Source organism: Protopterus annectens, chromosome 8.part0, assembly GCF_019279795.1.
Source record: "Protopterus annectens isolate FY-2018-M chromosome 8.part0, PAN1.0, whole genome shotgun sequence".
Classification (NCBI taxonomy): domain Eukaryota; kingdom Metazoa; phylum Chordata; order Ceratodontiformes; family Protopteridae; genus Protopterus; species Protopterus annectens.
The window spans coordinates 1977637121-1977655721 of NC_056741.1; the positions used below are offsets into that span (position 1 = coordinate 1977637121).

At 39.5% G+C, this 18601-nt stretch overlaps 1 protein-coding gene across 1 annotated transcript in view; it reads right to left on the bottom strand.

Moving 5' to 3' along the window:
• The window catches only part of SLC7A6 (solute carrier family 7 member 6), an 855166-nt gene that overhangs the window by 508230 nt on the left and 328335 nt on the right, over positions 1-18601 (bottom strand). The gene's annotated exons all lie outside the window — the stretch shown is intronic.

Sequence of the window (18601 nt, forward strand, 5' to 3'; positions counted from 1 at the left end):
ATGAACCTATTGGCCTGGAATTTCCAAAGATGTAACAGGGTACTGAAGGACCTGTGAGCAGTGCCAAAAGGTAGGCAAGGCAGGAGACAAGGTGAGAGCTCCTTTGATGCCTTTGCCTGTGATTGAGGAGCCATTTCAGAGGGTAGCTATGGATATTGTGGGTCTTCTGAGTACCTCATGTTCCACAGGAAAAAAGTATATCCTAGTGGTAGTAGATTATGCTACACGATACCCTGTGGCAGTGCTTTGTCATCCATTGAGGCAGAGAAAGTGGCAAATGCTTTGTTAGAGATTTTCAACAGGGTAGGTTTCCCAAAAGAAATACTGACTGACAGAGGTGCCAGCTTCATGTCAGACCTGCTGGCTTGTCTGTGGATGTCCTGTGCGGTGAAGCACATGAAGACCACCCCCTACCATCCCTAGACTAATGGTCTTGTTGAGAGGTTAAACTCTACAATCAAGTCCATGCTACAGGCATTTGCAGATCAGTTTAAGAGGGAGTGGCACAAATATTTGCCCCATTTGTTGTTTGCTTACAGAGAAGTTCTCCAGGAATCCACAGGTTTTTCACCCTTTGAGTTGCTGTATGGGCATAGGGTGAAGGGACCCCTAGATTTAATTCGAGATGAGTGGGAAGTTGAGTGCAAATCTCACAAGGAGTCTGTTGTAGCATATGTCCTAAATCTCATGACAAGGCTCAGGGAACTCATGGGCTTGGCCCAGGAGAACCTGGCAGAAGCCCAACAACAGAAAAAGGTGTGGTACGACAGGAATGCTCGAGCTAGAGAGTATGCTGTGGGGCAGCAGGTAATGGTTCTCATTCCTGTCAGACAGAACAAGCTGCAACCAGTTTGGGAGGGACCCTACAAGGTGGTAAAGGTAAGTGATGTTAACTACATGGTGGAACTGCTAGGCAGACAGCAGGTGCACAAATTGTACCATGTTAACATAACGAAACCTTACCATGACAAGGAGGCCCTTGTGCTGAGCATTTGCAGTGGATTGCAGGAGGAGTCTGAGGGAGATATGGGGACTGATCTCCTCAATGAGGCTTGGGCTGACACCTCAGTGGAAGGGGTAGCAATGTCCCAGCAGTTATCTCCTACCCAGGTTTGAGAAATCCAAGCAGTGCTGCAGGAATTTGGGGACATGTTCACTGGGAAACCAGGGTGCACCCACCTGGTGCAGCACCAGGTGGATACAAGACCCCAAAGGCCTATTAGGCAGGCCCCTTATAGGGTGCCTAAGAGAGTCAGACAGACTCTGAGGGAGGAGGTACAGGAGATGTTGAAACTAGGGGTGATTCAAGAGTCCAACTGTCCCTGGGCCTCCCCAGTGGTGCTGATGCCAAAGAAGGATGGCAGCACCAGGTTCTGTGTGGACTACAGGAAATTAAACAGTTACACAGAATCGGATGCTAACCCCACACCTTGGACAGATGAGGCCCTAGAGCAGCTGGGTGGGCTAAGTATCTTACAACCATTGATCTTACCAAGGGTTACTGGCAGGTACCCTTGACTCCCAGTGCTAGAGAGAAGTCAGCCTTTGTGACTTCTTTTGGCTTGTATGAGTTCACAAAGATGCCCTTTGGGATGAAGAATGCCCCAGCGACTTTCCAGAGGCTGGTAGATAATATAATAGCAGGAGCAGGAGGGTTTGCCCTTGCTTACCTAGATGATATTGCCATCTAGAGCCATTCCTGGCCAAAGCACCTTCAGCATGTCAGGGAGGTGCTGGGCAGACTACAAAGGGCAGGGTTGACCATTAAGATGAGTAAATGTCAGGTGGGTATGGCAGAGGTCTCCTACCTAGGAAATAGAGTGGAGAGTGGTAAGATAAGTCCAGAATCTGCCAAAGTGGAAGCCATTCAGGCATGGCCTGTACCTGTTACCAAAAAGCAGGTGAGGGCATTTTTAGGGACAGCAGGGTACTACAGAAAATTCATCCCCAGTTATAGTACCATAGCTGCTCCCCTCACAGACCTGACAAGGAAGAACAGGCCAGATAAGGTAGTGTGGACCCCAGCATGTGAGCAGGCATTCCAGAGGCTTAAAGAAGCTTTGGGAGGACCCTGTTTGTTAGCCAGTCCAGATTACAGCAAATAATTTGTTGTGCAGGTATATGCTTCAAATCATGGGGTGGGGGCTGTACTTAGCTAGATTTCTTCAGAGGAGGAAGAGTACCCAGAGGTTTATCTCAGTTGTAGGCTCCAACCAAGAGAGGAATGCTATGCAGCTGTAGAAAAGGAATGTCTAGCCATAGTGTAGGCACTGCAGAAACTCCAGCCTTACCTTTATGGAAGGAAATTCACTGTTATGACAGATCACAACCCCTTAATATGGTTAAACAGAGCCAGTCAGCAAAATGCCAAGTTGCTAAGATGGAGCCTGGGGTTGCAAGCATATATGTCATGTCAGTGCACCGCCGCAGTGGGAGTAGCAATGCCAATGCAGATGGGCTCTCAAAACAGGGAATGGGGTAGGTATACTCAGATAGAGCTAACTCTCTCAAGCGGCGTTTCTCAAGGGTCACTTGAAAAACTAGCTTGAGTTCTCCGGGGGGGGGGGGGGGGTGAAGACTGGTAGAGATGGGTGAAGGCTGCCAGCATAGTCAAAGAGAATTCGGTACATAATTCTATCATTTGTAAGTACTGTGAAATGTTGAACTTAAAACAATGTGGTAACATTGCCCTCTGCTGTAAAGAAAGCTAAGTCAAGCACTTCTTGTTGGTCCCTTGAAATTAAAATTATTTCATGAAATTAAAATTATTTCATGAGTGCCTTTGATGTTTATAAGTCGGGCTCCAGTCCAGCTAGATGAAGGCTTCCTGCCTATTGTTTTAAGGCTAAAGTTAATGACCAAAATTTACATGTGGAATGTCCTTTATTGCTCTAAGTGTAAAATAATGTAAACTCAGTTTCTGTCAGCCTGGGAACACCAGGAAAGTGTGACATGATGTAATGTTTTAGCAGAACTACAGTTTCAATTTAAACAGTGAGAACCAGAGATTATTAAGGATTTTTTTGTCTGACTATCCAACTTACAGCATTGCCTGTAGCTCTGTGTAAGTAAGTTATTTTAGAAATGTGTTTTCTTGCAGATAGCTAGAAGCTAGAAATATTAGACAAGTGTTTTACTGTGATGTCAGAACTGTACTACTGATTTATTTTAAGTATTTCTGTGTGATCTCTGAACTTTTGATTAGCACTGGCTGTGTAGTAGAAAGTATTTTCTTGTGGTTTTAATTAATTATTATTAAATATTTTAAAACATTTTAACTGTGGCTGGTTTTGTGTAGAGACAAGTTAAGCTCTAGAGTACACTGCATGTATATAAGGATCCTGTACCAGGTCACTCCAATAAGCCTTGAGACTATTTAGTCATACTACCAATTGGGTAATACTGCACAGTAATAATTGGACACCCTTTTAAAGGCCCTTGAGTAGCTGATAATTATTATCTGGGTGGTGGCAGGGTACTACCATATAGTCTGGGTAAAAGGGGCACAGCTGGAGAACCTGTGCCAGCCTTCCCCAGAAGTCTCTGTGTGGTTGTGTAAACTCTTCTCTCAAAGTGTGTGCGTCAGCTACTTGGGCAGGGACATGAAGCACTGGTTGGACAGAGAGGGTGCTGGAGATTTTAGCTTTCCCAGCTAGGCTGAGATCTGTACTCTATAGCTGTGCCAGTGGGGAGTCTTATTCGGGACCTGGGGAGCAAGGGTGCGACCAGCCCCAGACTAACTGTGATCTCTATGTGCTCTTAAGGGAAAATGCACTTTACTGTGTGTATTTGTTATCCTTTCCTCATATATGAGACGCCCTCTCTGGAGTTAGTGGTGAGGATTGAGGCTCCTTGATTGCTGGGCCAGGGCACGGGCATCACAGTATTATCTCATTTTGACTTTTCAAGTAATTGCTTTGCACTCTGCACTGCTTGTTCAGCTAGACTATTAGATTGAGGATAGTTGGGACTACTAGTGACACGTACAAAGTCCCACTTTCTTGCAAATTTCTGAAACAGCTGGCTAGTAAATTGAGTACCATTGTCAGAATAAAGGTTGTGTGGACTACCATAAACTGAGAAATGACATTTCAACTTAGTGTTAAACAGCTGTTGAGATTAAATTTGGTAGCAGATCAGTCTCAAACCAGTCTTAATGAGTCTCCCAAAAGCAAGTAGTGTTGATTGTTCCACTCAAAGATATCAGTGGCTACTGTAGATCAAGGTATTTCAATTATTGGATTTAGCCAAAGCAGTTCTCTTTGCAAATGTGCTCTGGTACTATTACATACTGAACAAGGAGAAAGAACTCCATCAATGTCTTTTGATAATGAAGGCCAAAATACTAATTCTCTTGCCCTTCTGTTAGCGGATAATAAAACCTGTGTGACCACGATGCAAAATCTGAATATATTCTTGCTGTAAGGAAGCAGGTACAACAATTTTAGGACCTTTGAACATAATGCCATCTTCCGTCAGCAATTCATCCCAATTTCTCTGTTGATGGCCTGTGTAGGTCTCTCTCTCTCTCTCTCTCTCTATATATATATATATATATATGTGTATGCATATGTACATATATATATATATATATATATATATATATATATATATATATGTATATATGGGTTCACTTTCAAATTTCGAAATACTGAAATGCCGAATTTCAGTATTTCTAAATTGAAAACACGAATGCTGACAAACCCGAACTGATACAATCGCAAACAGCAATATGCTGAATGTTCAAAATATCGAAAATAATAGTCTGGTGTCCATATTTTTAGTTTTCTACCCTCCACCTTTGCAGAACACCTCAAAACACACAAGTGCGGTATACTCACCAAACAAACAGCATGACTAGACAGTTAAGCTGCATGTTATAGTTGCAATAGATGTGCTATTGCAGTTAAAAACTCCACAGTACTATAAGACGTCTGGTTAGCTAGAATGGTTTCAAACTGGCGGTGATGTAGCAATAGTCTGCATCTCTTCGGAGTGGGCGGACTGCCACTGGTTAGGCTGCTTCTTAATTCATCCACCCTATCCTGCTCTCTCGCCAAAGTGTGCATCAAAACACCCAAATCAATTGCCTTGGCCCCCAACAAACAATTTAGCCTGCAATGCCAGGTCTCAGAGTTTTGTGTCCATGGTAGACATAACGTATTTAGTTTGCACACATTCCAGAAACTGATAGAGAACAGAGGAGGAAACCATGCAATACAGGCAGACCTAGTTCTAAAATGCCTCTTCCTCCCAAGCACATACCAGTCCCCAAAGTATCTGACAAGTTCCTACCCTTCCAATGGAAATGTGCGCTTTAACTGGGTATGTGCTTATAACACTTCGTCCTCTGGTAAACATGCCAGAGCTATTAAGAGACTTTACCGACAACTGAAACTGTAAGTTGGAATTGTACAAGTGTGCTAATCCCAGCTGTTGCACCTTTCGCCACACGTTCCGACCGAAATTAAATGGTCAGCCTTTAGATCTCACATCATTAAAATTGATGCCAATACTTTTAATTGCGGTAATCTCAAAGTTGCACAATACAAACCGGAGATGCAACTCAAACCCTTGTTTGTCCAATAATTCAAAGACAGCTTCCCACATTGCACTGCATGCTCTCAGTGACATTTTACTCATTAAGCAATATAACAAAGGCACAGACTTACTATACCCACCACAATGTAACAGCCCGTGAATGCTATACAACTGTCTGCATATCACACCTTTATAGAAAAAGGTGCCGTCCATCAACCAGATTGTGGCACTGCTGAGATCATACAAGTTGTTTACAGTACTGAACACTATGACTGTATTCTCATCACTAGTATCCATGCAACGTTTCTCAACAAATGTCCCTGTTTTAAGGGCATACTCCTGTATATTACGTGTTTGTATGTCAATCACCAGTTCATCTCTTTGTCTTCCGTCTTACCTTCCCCACTTACTGCAATAATGCTCTCCTATTTGGTAGATGGGGCACAACATCTAATGAAGTAGAAGCCAATGCATAAACACGGTGCATCAAGAGACACAAGCGTTCTATGTTTCAATTCAGCACACATACTGTACCTCTACCTCCGTGGGGTCTCCTGTGTGTATGTGTGTCACAGACTTCAAAAGTTGTTCACCATCAGGTACGGAGTACGCAATTACTCTGCCTTTACATTTCATGGCACCTTTCCATTTGCAGCACCAATATGTCCTGTCCATGTCTTTCTTCTCGATATGGTACATGTACCCATCTATTATCAGTAACCAAACCAAGGACGATGAATCAGGAACCAAATTTGAAGTTTGAACCAGGATTTTATTGAGTCGAAGCACTCGAATCACATAAAAAACGTAGCACCAAACATAAAACTCCACCACACATTAACACTTTTCAAAAACACTGCGTTTTCATCAAACAGCTGGACTTCATCAGATGAATCTGTTACATCAAATTATTCCCCTTTTATAAACATCTCAATGAATTAATTAATCAATTTATACATTTAAAAAAAAAAAAAAACTTTTAAAAAGATGTATTCCAATTTAATTTCATATATGCATAAATCAATCACCTATTTCTCAATTTGTTAAAATACATGAAGCAATAAAATAAAAAAGTTGTTTAAAACTGTATGTAATCTGATTACATCTCAAAATTATGTATGTATATATGAATATTTAAAAAGTTAGTAAGTATCAGAAAAGATTGTATTATTTAACAACTATATCACTTGTCCTATACTGCCATCTAGTGGCCATTTCATTTTATTGCAACTAAATAAAAAACATTCCAAGGATAAAAAATCTCACATTCTGAAAGTAAAATAAAATGGCTTTTTTGAAAAATACCATAACCTAATTACTACCATATACCTCCTAACTTAAACATCAACTACATAAACTTTTAACCAAGTTTAAGAACATGTTCTAAATATTGTTATTTAAAAAAGCCTAAATATGACTGTTTAAAAATATTCATAAAAAATCATTTAATAAATTACTTATATCAAAATAGACTGATGTTACCATTATTACAATTTAGCTGCCCTTAACTTCAAAATGGGTATAATGCTGGTGTATTCATTTAACCCTGGTGGATTATAAGCTTCAAGAGTCATTTGCCACCACAATTCTCTATACTCTAGCATTTCTTCCCAGGGTCCACCCCGTATGTCTTTTTCTGTATGTTCTAATACGGAGAAACTAAAACTAGTTTGTGTGCATTCCTTACTATGCTTATACAAAGCATTAGTTTCTTTACAGTTCTTAATATCATTAAGGTGCTCATAAATTCTCCTTTTTAGTTTCCTTTCGGTTTTCCCTACGTAGAAAGACTGGCATTTTGTGCAAACGGCCAAATAAACTAAACCTGAGGACTCACAATTGTAAAAATGCCTGTCGTTAACAATGGTTTTACTTCTACTGCTAATATTTATAACATTACTATTGGATACATAGGTGCATTGGGCACATCTTCCACATTTATAAGTGCCCTTCCTCCTTCTATCCTGTGGATTTAAAGATTTTTTTCTTTCAAGTAAATTTCTTATACTTAATGAATTTTTGTATACAATCTTCACTGGGCCATTGTTACCAAAATCTATATCCATTAAATCCATAAATCTATCCCATTCTTTATTAAAAATACTTCTTATTTTGCTGTTAATGGTGTTGAATTCCAATGTAAGAACTAGATGAAAATTTTCCTGTTTTTTAGTGTTTTTCATACTGGGAAATACTTCTTTCTCTTTTTCTTTACCTATAACTATAGGAAGAAATTTAGTTCCTCTGGCTTTTATCACCTCTTCTCTGGTTTCCTTAATGAAACTATCAGGGTATCCCCTTTCTTTGAACATGTTCTCTAACAACTCACATTCAATAGCAAAGTCTTGATCACTACTGGTCATTCTGCATCCTCTCACAAACTGACCTTTAATAATATTCTTTTTAACATGTATAGGGTGGGCACTGTCAAAATGTAAAAAAAAGAATTACAATAAGTGGATTTTCTATACACTCTAATTTCTAAATGACTATCCTTCTTATAAATTTCAATATCTAAATATTGTACAGCATTAGTAGATACCTTGTGGGTGAATTTCAAAAAATTGGAGGTGTTGTTGAGGTATGACAAAAAGGCATTTAACTTTTCTTCCCCTCCGGTCCAAAATAGTACAATGTCATCCAGAAACCTACGATAAATCGCCCAGGAGGACCTGAATTCACTTTGTAAAACATATTTTTCCTCCCATTTAGCTAGTACCAGGTTAGCATATGTGGGGGCACATGCTGCCCCCATAGCTACTCCCTGAATCTGTTTAAAAAATTCACCATTAAAGAACAAAAAGTTATTATGCAACACCATTTCCATCAGCCAAACACTCACTATTTTGTCATTATTAGACATATTTTTGTCCTCAAATATTATTTCCTCAAACATTTCTGTACCTTCTCCATGCAGGATGGATGGGAACAGATCTATAACATCTATGGTGACAAAAATTAAATCATCAATGTCTTTTATATCTGAAATAACTTTAAGCAGGTCCCAAGAATCTTTCAATATTTGTTCACGTTCTACCCACAACTTTTTGGTCTTGGTATCCACAAATTTGGCCAAGGAATGGGTTTTAGAACCGTTGGCAGAGACTATTGGTCTTAAAGGGGGATCCATTTCATTCTTATGTATTTTAGGAATGCCAAATATCGAGGGGACCTTAGGGTTTTCTACTCTCAAAAAATTAAAGGTTTCAAGGTCTATTAACCCTTCAAGTACCATCTCATTTAAATTAATATCTATTTTATTGTATGCTATGTTTATCTCATTTTTTGACACAGGTTGATATTTGTTATCATCCCACAAAATTTTATACATTCTACTGTCATACTCCATATTTTCAACGTATAATGTAAATGTATAAATTGATTAATTAATTCACTGAGAGATATATATAAAAGGGGAATAATTTGATGTAACAGATTCATCTGATGAAGTCCAGCTGTTTGAGACGAAAACGCAGTGTTTTTGAAAAGCATTAATGTGTGGTGGAGTTTTATGTTTAGTGCTATGTTTTTTATGTGATTCAAGTGCTTCGACTCAATAAAATCCTGGTTCAAACTTCAAATTTGGTTCCTGATTCATCGTCCTTTGTTTGGTTACTGTTTTTTTCCTGCACCTTTGACTTGTTTCCGTGGTAATTTGGTGCTTGATGGAGCATCTATTATCAGTACCTTCTTCCCTTTCTGGGATTGTACAGTTTTGTAAATCGCGCCTACATTCCCTGGAAAGGTTGAGCAGTTGGACGCCACGACAGTGTCGGTACAACGTACAGCGTGTTAAAGTGACAGGAGCCACTTATATTATGGTTTTGGGATTCTGATATAAACACTCCTACATTCCATTCCTACCGTCCGTACATGACACACTTACAAATACATGTCTTGACAGCATGCTGTCTAATATCATTACTACTCTCACAAGTGGGATAAGCCTTGCAAAGGGGCTGGGTCCCCGTAACATATGTTTGTGTCTGGCCCAAGCAAGAGTCCATCTGTGCACACAAACTATTGTATTACCTATAGACTGCCTCTGTGATATGTGCCTAACTGCCTTGCCTTGTTTCTGATGATTTATTTTACCCCAGCACCCTCTGTACATGGGCTTCAGGCTGTACAGCTTGTCTGATACACTGTTACCTTAAGTACACATGCACACAATGTAGATTTAGACTGGCAGTACTTACATACGGTGTCTTAACGTTTGCGATTGTAACAGTTTGGGTTTGTCAGCATTCGAGATTTCAATTTCGAAATACTGAAATTCGGCATTTCAGTAGTTTGAAATTTAAAAGTGTACCTATATATATATATATATATATATATATATATATATATATATATATATATATATACACACACACACACATACATACATGCATACATACATATACATATGCAGGTATGTGCATAGGTATCTCTTTAAATATATATGTATTTGTGTGGCCTAATTGAACAGCCCATGTACAGATGTGACTCAAGGGGAAAGCTCCAAAAACTGAATATGCACTATGTAATACAGTATCAGTGAAATGTTACTGTTCAAGTAATAATCAGTGTCAGACTATCAGAGAAGGCATCTATATGCAGTTCTAGAATAATTTTGTACAGTTTGTCTGAGAGAGATTCAAGTCATGAAACAGATTTCAATAGCAATGCAAAAGCAAAAAAGAATACTCATTGAGGATTAGAACAGTTTTTTAATAGATTTTTCTTTTTCTTTTTATCATTCGTATAAATACAGCCACACGATGATACACTGATGAGTGAAAAGTCAACAACTGCATACGCTTTAATTATTAGCAAGTACTGGTTAAGAAAAAAAAGTTCTTATCAAGCAACAGAAGTAATACATCATAGGCAGTTGTGTATTAATACACACACACACACACACACACACACACACACACACACACACACACACACACACACACACACACACACACCCTTTTTAAGTGCAACTTACTTCGGTTAGACTCATTGGTCGTTGACTTCTGGAAGACAGGAGTGATCAGTAAAAAAAAAAAAAACATTACTTTTATACTTTTATGTAGTAAGAATTACTAAATGGGGAGTATTGCACATCTCAGCAATGCGACAAATGTTTCACTCTTACTCTACCTATGCCCAATATTGCTCTCCATCTAAAGGCTCACCAAATAAAAATGTTAGTTGTCATTCAACATCTGGTGTTGCCATGGTATGCAAGAGAAAAACTGTCATGACAAACTCCTCAAGTGAGAGGTAACTGCAGTTTGCCAGTCCAAATTATGTTTGCTCAAACTCAATAAGAAATGCTATTTTTATTTATTTTTTTAACTAACTGATGCGTCATCATTGCGGCCTGCTAGAGAACATCAACGGTTTGCCCTGAAATAGATGCCAGTCATCGCAAACCTACAGATATGGAAAATTACAAAAACCTGAGCAAGATAACTTGTGGGTAATATGGTTTGTAACCAGGGAACTGCAACACTTCCATCTGCATCACCTCATTCTCCAGAAAGGGCATTGTGGTGTCTTTCCCACTGGAAAAATTACTAATTGGTAGTAGTGACTGACAGTTTGAGATGTTCTATAAGTTATTCTGAATTAGAAAAGCAGATCCAATTATCAGTGCATCGATTTCCCCAAATGTGAGACGGCACACTGTTTGTACTTGAATCATTGGGTCCTTCTACTTAGGCTGCACTAATTCTAACAATTCTGGGACTTTGAACCACCACAACTCTGCCTAAGGCAGCTTTCTTGTGATCTTGTCATCTGCATTCCCAAAGCATAGGAATGAGAATTTGGACTCTTTTTCTTATCAACTATCTCACTGCAAGCATGGGGTCCAGTTGTGCTGCATCCTGATCTGAATACAAACTGCCCATCTCCCTCATTACATTGTACTACCCAGCATATCCATTTATGTATCACCCTCTTCATAAATTTCATGTAATGTGACAGGAGTGTGATGCCTCTGTATGGATCACAGTTGTGGTTGTCCTGTGTTTTTCTTGTGAACTAGCACAAGTATGGTTATTCTACAGTCACCTGGGGTACGCCTTTCTCTCCACGTTGCTAGCAAGTAGCTTCAGGAGACAATTCTCCCTTATCTCAGTCAGCATCTGTATCATATCCAGTGTGACCTTTACTGAGCCTGCTGCTTTTCCTGACTTGATTTTCATTAGTGAAAGTCTTACTTCTTCCAGGGTGGTAACCCTTTTTTGTCTTGTATTATTTCTGGGGCAGTACAGCATCTGTGGAGTTAATGTGATTGTTAAGCTGCTGTAAGTACTCCCTCTATCAGCCTTTGATGTCCTGCGGACTGGTAAGCCTGTTGTTTTCGGCATCCCTTATGAAGTGCATCTGTCAGTCCTCTTTATCTGGATGTAGTGGCCTTGCAATTTGTTGTAGTGTCTTTGTGACACCTATAAAGTCTAGTAAACACAAAAGGTACCCAGGTCCGGTGAAGCAATAAAGTGACAGAAAGTTGTCAGATAAAATGCTTTAATCCAAAAATAAGTACTGTAATCACGAACAAATCAACAAAAAAAATTAACGCCTCCAAAATTACGTTTTCGTTTAAAAAGACTTCATCAGATGTGGGCTTTAATAACAGCCAGGAGCCCTGTCTTTCCTTATATGCCTTAAACAACTTTAATTACAGACACCATCTTGCTTCAGAGGTCTTTTCAGTAACAACCCAAATTAAACACATTCCATGAATGAAGGGTGATTTCATCTGAACAGGCACATGGGAGAAACATGCAGATTGGAATGTGTTTAGTTTGGGTTGTTACTGAAAAGACCTCTGAAGCAAGATGGTATGTGTAATTAAAAGTTGTTTAAAGCGTATAAGGAAAGACAGGGTTCCTGGCTGTTATTAAAGCCCACATCTGATGAAGTCTTTTCAAATGAAAATGTAACACTGGAGGCGTTAATGTTTTTTTGTTGATTTGTTCGTGATTACAGTATTTACTTTTGGATTAAAGCATTTTATCAGACTACTTTCTGTCGCTTTATTGTTTCACCGGACCTGGGTACCTTTTGTGTTTACTAGTTGATTTTTGGTACCTTTTGAATACACTTTTGGATTAACACCTATAAAGTCTTTTTGCAGTAGCTGGTAGAGTGCCTCCAATGCCCTGTTCTGTGCTAATGCAACTCCTTTCTTACCTACCTTGTTAGTCAACCTCCATTAGTTCCTAGCCTGGGTGGTCATTTCAATCTCCATTTTTTTCTGGACTTTCTTTCATGGAGATGCTGGACTGCTGCATTATACCACATGCTTTCCATATGTACCTTATGGACATACATTGTCAGGCCACAACTCAGTTCGGTAGTCCTCCCATTTGCTGTTTTAAGGTGCTGCCATTCTTCCAGTAGACCTAGTTCCACCTCTTCTTGGGGAGGTGAAGGCCTGAATGAATACCTAAGCTGTCATACTTGATCTCCAGTCAACTTCCTGGTCTTCACCCTGGTCTCTGTTGACCTTAGAGCCTTCTTTGCCCACTGCTCACAGCTGATGATTCTGGCAAACAGTGGTTTATGCTGTGGGGCAACTGTTTCATTGAGGAAGACTTTGCAGTCTATGTTAATACCCCAGTACCCTTTCTTCACTAAGGGAACTGTACCGGAGTTGGATATTGGCCACTCGTGTGCATGAACTTGTGACTGTTTCTCTTACTGAAGAATGTATTGGCTACTATCAAACATTTGCCAGACAGGAGTCTAGAATGACCTCTCCATTATTCCTATTGCCCCATCCATGTGGAGCCAGCTAGTCCTGATTTCTTGTTCTGTCTGTCGTGATATGTGCATTCATAAAGTGCATTCATCTAAAGTGATTCATAACGCCTTGGTTTATCTAGTAGGTCCTGCAACTGATGTCTTATTGCACTCTTTGCCTCACTGTCACAACCCAGCAGTGGGGCATAGGCTGAGATTATGAATACTGCACTATCATTAAACTGGAGTCTGACTGCCACGAGTCTGTCACTTACTCAAACAATATCCCTCACTGCCTTCGGAAGCCTTTCTCTCACCATAATTCACAGAGCATTTCTAGCCTGTCCTCCTCCACAGTAGTAGATTGTGGATCCCAAGCCAAGTGCCTTGGCTGCTCTGCCCTTCCATGTTGTCTCCTGGAAACAGTGGATGGTCCATCTTCCTCCTTAGCATCATGTCATCCGCTTCCAAACTGCGTCCAGTCAGTGAACCTTCACTGAGTAGCAATTCACAGGTCATGTTTTGCAGGTTCATTGGTTATGCATCCAGCTGTTGCTCAACACAGCTGCCAAAGATAACCCAGAAAGGGTAACTACAGACCGGCTGGCCATTAGCTTATTGACGTAAGGCTGCTGAGTTTTATGGCATGCACAGAGCCAATAGGGGGCACATACACGCTTTATGGAGTGCATTCAAACCTTACCATAATCTCTGTTTTTGGTAGTAGATGAAAATTAACAGGAGTAAGTAGTAAAATTACTATTTAAAATTTAACACCTATCTTTGTTTCCAACAAAATACAAAGGAAGCATGGTGATATCATTCTTCTTCTTTCAGCTTTTCCCGGTTAGGGGTTGCCACAGTGGATCATCTGTCCGCTCATGATTGGCAGTGGAGTTTTATAGTGTCGAGTTAAGCATGGTGATATCATTAATGGAAGAAATTTCTTGAAAATATATACTGAAGGTATAATGCATAGGAAATGTGCAGTGAGAACTATACACATGACCAAGGGTCACACAATTTCTCCCTAACTGTTCTTGCCCAGTTGTCACTAGTGATTAGAGACACTGATGCAAGGTTGTTACACATGAATTCATGGACCTACAGTGGTACTGTAGAAAAAGGGGCTTCCAGTGGTGCTTCATACGTTTTTAGTTATGCATTACAAGCGGTCAGTATGCCAGAGTACAGAACAGTGGCTTCACTTCTTCTAACGTTCCGGATAACACGTGTATGTCTATGTTTTCATTGTCTGTACGAAGAATTTCTCACAAAGTGTGGATATCTGACATTTGACATTGTGCTATAAACTGTACCTGGAAGCCACAGTGATACTGTTATGTGGTCTGATGCAGAGAGAAGGGGAGTTCTGATGACTGCTCTTTAGTATATTTCATAGTTGTGTAAAGCTGCCACACTGTGGTCCGAACAATAGTCAGTGTGAGCCATAATGCCTGTCATCCATTTGGTGACTTGCCTTTCTTTTATGTGATTTTCATAAACAGTCTGCTACACCTGTAAGGAAACTGGTAATGTAAAGCCAGACGGTATAGTGGAATAGTAATTGCACAAATATGGCTGTCCATTTGATTTTAGCTACTTTCTGGTGACCTGTCTATGCTTAAATGTAACTGTTTGGTGACACAAGAACTAGGTAATTATTGACGTGCATTTTTTCTTTGGTTTAAAAAACGGTTTCCAAAATGACTCTGCTCATACCTCAATCTGATGTTATTGTTAAGATTCCTGTGAATATGCTAAGCCACTGTCTGTGACTTAGGGTTCCCATGTATATGCATCACACCTTCTTCATCTTCTGTTGCAGAGTTATTCACTGAGGTGTGATGTCTGCATAATAAATTCATCTCCTCAGCATGATAGTTAGTTCAGCTTTCCCCTTCCTGTACTGAAATCCAGACTTAGTTATTCATCAGGCTTCATGTAGTTGTAGATGCTAAGATAGCTGAAAAGGTGTGTTATCTACATAATTGCTCTGGATTCTAACTTGAGAGAATGTCTCTGTCTTTATCTTTATGCATTGTTGTTGCCATGGGCTGTTCGTACATTTGCTGGCTTGCAAGAACTTACAACTCCACCTTCAGAACCCATCACTGTCAATCTCTAAGGGAACTACGAGGGTTTGAACTTTCCCAGCTACTCAATTACCACCAGCTAGTCATTGCCTTTAATATGGTTAGACATTCCGAAAAAAAAACCCAGCACTAAGCCAGTTACTTTCTCCATACAGAACTAATCGTCCTCTCCGATCTAGTGAGAAATTCCTCCTCTGCATCTCTAAAGCTAACAACAACTCAGGGAAAGCTCTTTTTTCTTATGCCATAGCTAGATCCTGGAATAATCTACCCACTTCTCTGACCTCTGCCCCCAATAACACACATTTCAAAAATACTCTCAAATCACATCTTATGAATACATGGCTATGTCCACGCATCACATGAATCTCACAATCTCAGCACACTTTAAACCTTCGCTCCTGCTACCTACTGTATATATGCTACAGTTAGGTATCTTACTGTCAACTTGAAATTGTATAATATGTCATGTCTAATCATATGATTTTTTATTGTTTTATCCTGTCTCACTAATCCAATGTTAAAGCTTGACTTATAAGACTCTCTATCTTTGTAAATTTACTCACTTACTGCTGATGTATTGTTTATTGTTTAGTTGTACTGCGGTGGTGGTGCTGCGGTAGCATTGTCTCCTCACAGTAAGACGTTGTCCTGTTCGATTCTCAGCTAGAGCGTCTTCTGTGTGGAGACATGCGTGAATGGGCGTACCTTCATTGAAGGTTGTGCGTCAGGGCCGGCAACTCGGCACGTAAAAATCTACTGCCAATCATTAGCGGATTGGAGTTCCGCTGTGGCGACCCCTAACCGGGAAAAGCCGAAAGACACAACAACAACTGGACTGTATGAGATTTTTTATGTATGTACTTACCTCAATTATCACTGTTATATTATTGTTTGTATTACCATGTTGATGTTAATCTAATTGTGGAGCATTTCTCCACGGGCCTCCGCTGTAAATGGACCTATGTCCAGTTGGACTATCCCGGTAAACAAATGTAAAATAAATAAATAAATAAAATAAAAACTTTGATGTTTCAGCTCAGCTATTTAAAACTCAACGTTTACCCTTTGCACCTTTTTATTTCTCTGAAGCCATAGTCCATTCCTGTGATACATATGAGTTGGTGTTTGTGTATAATCTTAAAAAAGTGTGGTCAGTTAATTTGCTTTGTTGATGTTCCTGGGAAAAGGGGCCTCTCATCCTTGATCCCTGCTGTAAGAACTAAATTCATATAACTGAATTGCAACAGCCATGATTACAGAAAAACTGACTTGTGTAAAACATACTGTCAGAGGTAGTCTGGTTTATCTAGCTTCTTGGGGGAATGTGTTACATTTTGTATACTGACAAACAGAAACACATGTTGTGGCAGCCTGCAAAAGAAAACAATTTTAAGAGTGAGGAAGAACAATAAGCACACTATTTGTAACAGTGAACGTAGGCAGCGCATAGCATGAAGTAAAGAATATATTAAGTTGCTTCAAAACCATCTTACCAGCAAAGAATATATGCACACAAAAGCAGTAGTAACTACAAATAGAAGGAGACATCAGTGGCATGCCTAATGGAAAAAAAAGCAGAGGACTGCAATTATGTGTAAGGCAAATATGAATATTCATTATGATTAGATTATGAATTTGCAGTCATAGCTAAATCTATCAATGGGCCAGATTAATTGTTATCTGTGTATGTTATGGCTATGTTTAGAGGAATACCTAGACACCAAAAGCATGTTTGTACCATGACTTGCTGTGAAAGTGCTATTCAGATGATAGCAATAAGGAGAGAGATGAGGGAACAGTTTCAGATGTACACCTGGCTGACTGCAAGCAACTCTGTTTGATGTGTACTGTCATTCAAATGAGCTGAACCTAGTAGGGCAGGAAATGTGAAACTCTTTCTAGCTGAGGGTGGGAATATGGGAGGAGTAACTACAGAAGTAACTGAAGCAGACCAAAGTTGAATGTCTAAAAAAAGTATTTTATCTCAGCAATGAGCTAGCAGTTTTGGAAGCTTTTTTTCATACAATGTGCAACACATCAGCAGGAGACACATTTGTAAAAGGCCCTGTGTGACAGTAAATAATACTTTTACTCTAGCCTGTCAAAATTAGCTGCCGTTCCCTGTTCTTCCATTCTAAGTGAATGGAACTCTCATGTGACAGCTAAGCTATGGGCGCTATATTCTCAGAAACAGTGGACTCACAGTATATCATGGGGAAGGTTTTTCTTTAGAAGACAACAAACTCTCATCAGGATATCTGCCCTCCAGGAGGTCAATCAGGGTTACAAACTGAATAAAATTAGTAGTGACTACTTCTACCTGGTACATACAGGTTTGCAATGAGCCTAACTTAAAGGAAAGATAAAAAAATATAGCTTTTTAAAAATGTCCTGTAGTTGTCCTTTAATAACTTTAAACCTATAGCAATCTTATCTCCCCTTGCCAAAATATTTGAAAAATGTATTCAAAAACAATTACAGGAAGAACTCTTATTCCCTACACAACATGGCTGCCATCCTTCCCATAGTACTAGCACTGCCCTTCTAACCTATATAGACACTGTCAATGAAGCTAGAGATAATGGCAAATTAGTCTGTTCCTTATTTATTTATTTTATTTAAGTTTGATGACCGGGGAAGTTCACTGGGCCAAGAAGAGTCCGTTTTCAGTGGAGGCTCAGGGAGAAAAGCTCCACAATAATTGCAAGTTACATTTCACGTTACAAAAGGACATAGTTCATACAGCTAATTAAATATTTACAACAGATAAGCTCTATAATATTTGCAATTGGCTTGTCACAATATTACAAAAATGAAAAGACATAATTCAATACAGAAATTTCAACATTTACATAAAGTGAATATTTTTGTTATAAACTCAATTGTAGGTTTAACATTTCAAAATATATAGCTACTAGCCATTAGTAGGTTAGGAAAATATTATGCATGGAGAGGGTAATAGTATAATTGAGATTGGAGAGTATAGTACAATAGATATTAGAGAGAAAAACTAGTTTTTGGTAGGGGAGGGGTTGTTTTGGGTGGGATGAAGTAATAGTAGAGGTAGCTGGATGAGTCAGTGCAAGGTGGAAATGGGGGGGGGGGTTTAAGTTGGAGCGTGGCAAGGGCATTCCCATTTGGAAAAAAGATGAGAGAGTAGCTGAAATTTGAAATTTGTATGGTTAGGTAGGCTGCGTAGGTGTGTGGGGACAGAGTTCCACTGTTTAGCTAAG